Below are 8134 nucleotides of genomic sequence, written 5' to 3' on the forward strand. Positions count from 1 at the left end.
GCTACTTAATTACGCACTGAAGGCTGTTCTTCCCGAGTGTGTGCCCCTCTTTTTATTTTTTCTGTAACTCAGGACGGGGGGGCGTGTAGTCAGAAGGGTGGTCTTTGGAGGCCAGCAGAATAGACGTGAGCTCTGATTCCACTGAGACATGGGAATAAAGCCCAGGCAAGTAACTCACTGGGCCTCCACCTTCTCAACTAAAAATCATGGTGAAAATACCTTTCTCGCGGAGCCATTGTGAGGATGAATGGCTTAATGTAAGTAAAGGACCTAGTACAATGTGTGGCATAAGGTAGATAACAAAAACTGTTACTTCTCTTTTCCCTTTTCTGATATTTTAATGGAATATCGCCCAGAACAATCTGGGCGATATTTTCGTTTTGAAATTTTTTTTGAAATTAACTTTTAATTACTAACTTATTCCTTTATTCTTTCAATCCATCCCCCATACCAGAAGAGTTACCTTCCTAAAACCCAGATTTAATATTATGTACTTTTCCTGGCCAACCACATGTGTCAGTTCCCTATTGCCAGAAGTACTCATATTCCATGGTCTGAAAGTTCAGGCCTTCAATCATTTCTGGTTCTTTCCCATTAATATCCAAAGGAACATTCTTTATCTAACATTCTTCAAGTGAATGGCTGGAATGTAGTAGATGATTAACACATGCATGTTTCAACTACATCTGCTGCTTAATTTCCACACAACTTCACCAAATATTTATTCATTTTCTTTAATGAATTACTTCTTTGGACATACCCACTGTACCATAAACTTCTTGGGGGCATTATATATATAGTTATTTATTTATTATAAACAAACAAACATGTAAACATTCTTGACATACAAACATTCTTGTCATGGTTACAATCAATGGCACACAATATCATCACATAGTTGTGTATTCACTACCATGATCAATGGGGCATTATATGTTAATCATTTCTGCATTCTTAGTTAAAAGTCTTTTTAATAAATATTTATTATTTTCAAAATATTGATTGTTGAAATCAGCGATGGGCCCTGAAGTTTCATTATATTCTCTCTACATTTATGCATGACTGGAAAGTACTGTAATAAAAAGTTTTAAAAATTTAATGAACAAAGGAATGACGAATGTACTTTAGCAGCATTTACCCATTTCTGTGCATCTACTCATTTTATTCACCCCATCTGTTATGTTCTTTCCACTTCCACTAGTCCAAATATGGACTGTCATTAAAGATGGGTTACTGATAAGACTGTTTCCTTTTGGGTCATCACCTGCACAGCCTTTGAGATACTGCCACAAAATAAGAATGATATTCTTATCTCTCCCCATTGAGACATTTAAGCTTTTTGTGGACAGAGTCCATGTTTTATTCCCTATAGTTTTACTCTACACATATTGCCTACTTCGCAGTTCAGAGAGAAGCCAAGTAAATGTTTGTTTGTTGTTGAGATCGAAGAGCATGATGATGATGATTTTTAGTTTTCAAATGTCAGTATCTCTGGGCAGATATTTTCCCAAGTCAAAATCTGAAAAGAATAGGGAACCTTATCCTCTTTAGCTCCCCATCCCCCAAAGAGTTTAAGTTATATTTGCCTAAGTAAGCACATCCCCAACACATGTGTTTTTGTACAAGAGATATAAGTAGTCTAGGGTGGTTTTAGCCAAGAATTCATTAGCTATCTTTCCTGATCTTGCTCTATTCCATTAGGAATTTTACTTCCCTCTTTGGTTACAAGCAAAACAACCAGAAAGGGAGGGAATTTACCTAGTTAATGATTGGATCTTGAATAAATATTTATTGAATGAATTAAAGAATAACAAATCAACAAATTTCTATAAGCCCTTGCTATAACCAAATGATCTGTGTTCATTCGTAGTTACAGAAGAACAAACTAAGTATATCCCCTAATGGTGTGTCTATCAATTAGGATTTATTGCATGCCAATTACTGTTAATAAGTGTCAGGAACCCACAAGACCCATCTGACAAATTGAAAATACATACCTTCCTAAATAGAGAATAATTTCATTCTAAATTTCTTGCATACACAGTACTCATTGCAAATGAGATAGGAATTCAAAGAAGAAATGCCCACATGACCTGGAAGAAAAAGTTAAAGATGACTTCATGGAATGTATAAGCATCAGAAAAGGATTCGATCTGGAAAAATCATTCCAGGGGTTGGAGAATCATGAGCCAAGATCATGAGCTGAAATTCATGACATTTTTGAGCGGAGAAATAATAAAAAAGACCACCGAGAACTGCCTAATTGTGGTCACCTGGATAGAGAAATGATTTCTCTCTTATCATACCACAGGACCTGGGCCACTGTTGGGGCATAAACTGTGCTTATTGAAAGAAAGAATGAATCTTAATTGCAACAAATGTAATCACCCTCCCTCCTTCATTCCAAAGGGAAATGCTATAAGTGATAGAGTTCTCTCCCTGCCACCTCTCATCTTTTCTTTCTTTTAAAATCTTCTCTGCTTTTCCATTTTCCAACTCATTGTCCACCTTCTCTTCCTCCTTTCCTTTCTTGGTCCACTTGGAGTCTAAAGTGGGAGCAAAGGAGATGGGATGGAAGGCAATGCATAATAGGAATGGCTTCTACAAGGCGGATGGTGTCATTGCAATTGTCACCTGCTATTTCGTCCCTGCGATTTTCCCCACTCTGACTCCAGAAAGGGGCCAGAACCATCTTGCCAAGCCTACAATACTACACGTCTTGAAGCTCAAGCTGCCACATCAACTATATTTTCCAAAGTAGGATAATTTAGTTATAGGAAAAAAAATATGTTAGCAAAAGAATATTGTACCTTCTGGTCTGTACCTGAGTATCATTGTTTTCTGGCAAGATAATTTCTTTCTAAAATCAAGTAATTCAGTTTGAATCAACTACTTCTTTGTGATAGATGCTGTCAGAATAATTATTGTGAATTGAAAACTTTAGTTAAATTTAATTAGGTTTTATGGTAGAATTTTGAGGCAGGTTAATAGGTGTGTGTGTGTGTATACATATATACATATATTTCACAGCTAGGAAATAAACTCAAATTCAATATTTCCTTGATGACTATACTCACATTTAGTTTTGCTTTTATGCAAAAACATAGAAAAGCTCAAAGACAGAAAAAGCAAACTAAAAATCGCCCATAATCCCCCTTTAAAGATGTAACAGTTGTCAACAGTTTACTATTCATCCCCTTTATCTTTTTTCCCCTCTGCATTTACTTATGATTTTAACTTTAAAAAAAAAAAGAAACACACTTTATACGATATTTAGCAACCTTTTCTTTTCTAATTAGGCCATACATCATAAAGGTTTTCCCTGTCAAACAATATTCTAATGGCTGTACAGCATTCCCCATGTGAATTACCAAAACTTTCTTAATTAAGCTCCCATTTTTTCATATTAAAATTGTTTTTCATAGTTTGATATTGTAAAGAACATTGGGGTGAACATTCTTTCTCAAACATTTTTGCATATTATCCCTATTTCCTTATGATAGATTGCTTAATCCAGAATCTCTATGTCTAAGGGCACACATGTTAAAGATTTAATGCATATTTCTGCTTCCCCCCCCCCCACTTTTCTGGGGGGATGCATGGTCCAGGAATTGAACCCGGATCTCCCGCCTTGAAGGCGAGCATCCTACCGCTGAGCCACCTGTCCCCCTGCCTGCTTTTTATTCCCTTTTACAGAACTCTTGGGTATGCGCAAATTCTTCTATGAAACGGTACCAAATCGGGCAAAATCGTGAAGGTCCCAACTTTTCATTTGAGGTGTTTCACGTCTGCCCTTTCCCACTGAATGGCCTTAACTCTGGAAATAATCGGATGCATTGATTCACCCTGAAGGTTGAAGTTGTGAGAATATCCACGTGCAAGTGGAGTCTGCCCTGTCCAACACCGTGTGCTGGGGTCCAGCTTCGGCAGAGGAGGTGCTTAATAAATGCTTCCTGGATGAAAGAGAGGGTCAAGTGCCCCTGCCCAGTTGCCATGGGTCATCTTCCCCAGAGGATTAAATTTTAACATGAAGTAGCTTTACGATGGAAGAATGGTTTTCTAATTACGTGATTTCAGACAACTGTGAAGAAGTAAGGGGATGTATCTGGGTCAAGGTAGGGACTTTCTTGTTACTTCTGGGACCTCATTCCATAGATTATCAACTATTTGCCTATTCCTAAGGGGAGGCTCGAAACAAACACTAATTCCCTGAAATCTCAAATTGAAGCATTCCTCTTTCTGATCATCATATGTAATCTTACTGGCCTACTTACTGAAGTGCTTTGATTCCATATTTTTCCATTTCATTGGAACTACCAGGCCATGAAACATCATTTAAAAAGTGTCCCTTCATCCTTCTTACCCAGACTTAGACTCTAGAATCACTTCCTTGTAAACCACCCTGGACTCTCCTTCTCCATTCTCTCTCCACGTGCTAACCTGGCAAAGCCTCCAGTGCTACAACATGACCACACCGGAAGGTTGTAGACTACACAACCCTGCTGACAAGTCTCACCTTTAGTACGTGACGCACAGATTTCAAATCCCACCCCACCCCCCTTCCTGGAAAGCCTCCCACATGTCCTACTTCCTGTCTATATTTTACCTTTATCTCTCTTCAGGAGCTAAGCCAACCCTCCATCGTCCCCTACACCCTCACTTTCATCTGATGGCTTAGCCTCAGCATCCATTAAGAAAATGGAAACAATTAGATAAGCGTTTCCTCATTTCAGCATGAACTACCCACATCTGTGCTCACACCCTCTGCCTTCCCTCCTATTAAAACCAAGAGGTCCCGGTCAGTCAAAGCCAAACCCAACCTGCACTCCAGATGTCCCCTTGTACCCCCCACCCAACTGACCCCCCCCACTTCACCCCCTATTTAAGGGCTTCGGTCTGCCTCATCTTCCCCCTTTCTACTCAGTTTCATCAGCATCTTTTTACAAAATCTATTATTGCCTACACTGAAGAAACCCCCTTCCCTTTAAGTCCCCTTCAGCTACCATTTCATTTCTTTACCTGTCCCCTTCAGAAAACCCACTTGAAATACTTATCTGTACTCTGGGTCTCACTTTCTCAACTTCCATTTTCTTTCAAATCGACTTCAAGTCTTCTGCCACTAAAACTAAACTTAATGGCAGCTTCGTCTTCAATGGACACAGCAGACCGCTCCATTGGAATCAGGGGCAGAGGAAGCAAATGTTCTTTTAACTCCCTGACACCCTCCAGCCCTCCTCTCCGCTTCCAGGACACTCCCGCTCAGCTGCCTTTGCCGGCTGCCCCTCTTCCGGGACTCTTAAATGTTGGCACCCACCTGCGCTCACGTTTTAGCCAGCTTCTCTCCTTGTTTGTTTGTTTCCTTCTTTTCAGAGGGGTCCTCTCTTTGAAGCTCATGGTTTTAGGTGGCACCTGCAGTCTAATGACGCTTACATTTCTATTTCTAGCCCTGATTTCTCCCTTGGACCACAGACTGGTCTGTCTCACTTCTTATCTGTCTTAGTTATTGGTATGTCTAAGTTTCAAAATTAACATGCTCAAAATGGGATTCTTGATTTCCCTCCAAACCTGTGACCAAGACTGCCTTAACTTCCCCTTAGCTTGCCCAAACTTCAGCCCGGCGTCTCCTGACTCGATGTCCCTGACAACCCTCTGACCCCAGCCCTTACACTAGCCAGGTACCTGACAGGTGTCTAATTAGAGAGCTCCTTATCTCCCCCTTGTCCTCCCTAGGCCCTTACACGCTCCAGGTGGGCTTCAGTATCCCAAAGGAAAACATTCAAAACCAAGTGGCCCTAAATGTAAGCTCAATAAATCACTTCTAGGAATCAGACCTTGTCCTAAATGCAACCTCAATAAATCACTTACCCCTCCTAGGAATCAGACCTTGTTTTAGTTTCCTAGGCTGCTCCAAACAGATACTATGAAAATAGTTCAGCTTAGACAATGGGATTTATTTGCTCATGGTTAGAATCCAGGGAAATACACAAATTGAGTCATTATTACGTGACGCTTTCTTCTTGAAAAAAGAAGACCAGCTGCTGGTCATCCTTGACAAGGCACATGGTGATGTACGCTGATCTCTCCACCCTCTTCCAGGTCTTGATGCTCTCAGCTTTTTGCTTTTGTGGGTTTCTCTCTCTCTCTGTATTCATTTCATTTATAAAGGATTCCAGTAATACGATTAAGACCCATCCTGAACGAGGTGGCGCACACCTTAACTGATGTGTTCTCATCAAAAGGTCCAACTTGCAATGGGTTTACATTCACAGGAATAGAGTAACTTTGAGAACATATTTTTCTCGGGTACTTACGGCTGCAAACCACCACAAACTCCTACCATCCTCTGCTTTTTCACTAGCCCCCTCCAGCCGTTCAAAAAGGTCTCTTGGCTTGGATGGAGTTAGGCTCAGGCTTGGTTTCTGGTTTTGACTCCGTCGCTACAGCAGGCCCTGAATTAAAGTCATCTTGTCTATTTAACATTGTCTGGTGCAATTTTTTCTTTGACATGTTCCCCCCCACTCCTTATTTTTCCTGTCCCAGCATCCTTCCAGTTGATGGGCCAAAAGTCTTGATATTATCCTTGAATCTTCTCTCTTTCCGTCATCCCCTAAATCCAAGGCACAAACAAAATTTTATTCTCTAAACCAATCTTGACTTAGTCCATCTCTCCATCTCTATGACTAACATTAATTAAAGCTATCGTCACTCTCACCTGAACCAGTGGAAGAGCAGTTTCACTCTCTCGTCTTCTTCCATTTTTGTCTTACTCAATCCATTCTTCACTAAGAACCCAGAATGTTCTTTAAAAAAAAAAAAATTGACTCATGGTTCTCTGCTTAAAACCCCCCAGGGAGTTCCCATTGAATAAAGTCTAAATTCCTTACCCTGTGCTACTTGGCCCTATATGAGCTGACCTCTGCCCCTCTTTCTGACATTGTACCACAGTTCACCCTGATTGCTATGCTCTAGGCACACTGGCTACTTTCTGTTATTCCAACAAGGTAAGTCCAGACCTGCCCCAGGGCCTTTGCATTTACTTGACCCCTCTGCCTGTCTCATCCTATATAAGCCAACTCAATCTATTACTCTCTGTTATATTGTTCTATTTTATAGCTCTTAACTAAAACTTTCAAGAATAGTCCCATCATAGCAGATGTTCAGTAAGTATTTGTTGAATAAATGAATGGTGCTACTCATTGAAACTTGCTTACTGATTGATCCATGCTTTAATTATCTTTACATGAAGAATGTGCTTGGACATCTAGCCACAGATGATGCAGGATAAAAGTTGAGAGAAATAGGAATAGGATTACAAAATAACATTATGGCATTACTTCATAGTCAGGTATTTAATGTCCAGATTTGAGATTGCTCCTAAGACTATAATAAAATGATAATCCAACCTTTACTTTTCCTAAGCTACCTATCCCTCATTGTTGGTATGGCAGACCTCTGATTCCTCTGCCAAAAAAAACAAAAACAAAAAAAAAACGCCCTCTTGGCCAGGTGAAGCCAAAATTTGTGAACAGTCAGCAAGAATGAAGAGCAATTGGCCACATAACTGCTCTCTACATCTGCTAAGTTTATCTCTATGGCTAGGCCTTATTCCCACATGTAGTTTTAACATGTTCTTTTGTCTTCGGTGCTCTGCATTTTATTCTGATGGCTCTAGGTGTGGATTTATTTAATTATTATTATTACTATTTTTTACCCATTCTTCTTAGGGAGCCTTATCACACATCTGTTCTGGAAAAAAACATTCTGTCATTAGAAAAAATAATAATGATGCTTAGTATTCTTCTTTCTCTTTTATTTAGGACTCTAGTTACATTTATATCGGTAGTTTTCATTGAAGTGTCTCAAATTATCTTTCCTGTGTTTCTCTTTCTTATATCTCTAGGATGAATTCCGAGCTATTTCATCCAACCTATATTCCAATTCATTAATTGTCTTTCTAGTCCAACTATTTAGCCCGGCCAGTGAGGTTTCATTTTCATGTGTAGGATTTCTGTATGTTCTTTTTCAAATTCATTTGTTCTTCTGTCCATGATATCCTTTTCCTGCCTTATAGTCTGTATTTCTTCTACCTCTTTAACATTTTAAAAAAGATTCTTTTAAAGATCTTTCATTGTGC

This window comes from Tamandua tetradactyla, chromosome 18 (assembly GCF_023851605.1).
Source record: "Tamandua tetradactyla isolate mTamTet1 chromosome 18, mTamTet1.pri, whole genome shotgun sequence".
Lineage (NCBI taxonomy): Eukaryota > Metazoa > Chordata > Mammalia > Pilosa > Myrmecophagidae > Tamandua > Tamandua tetradactyla.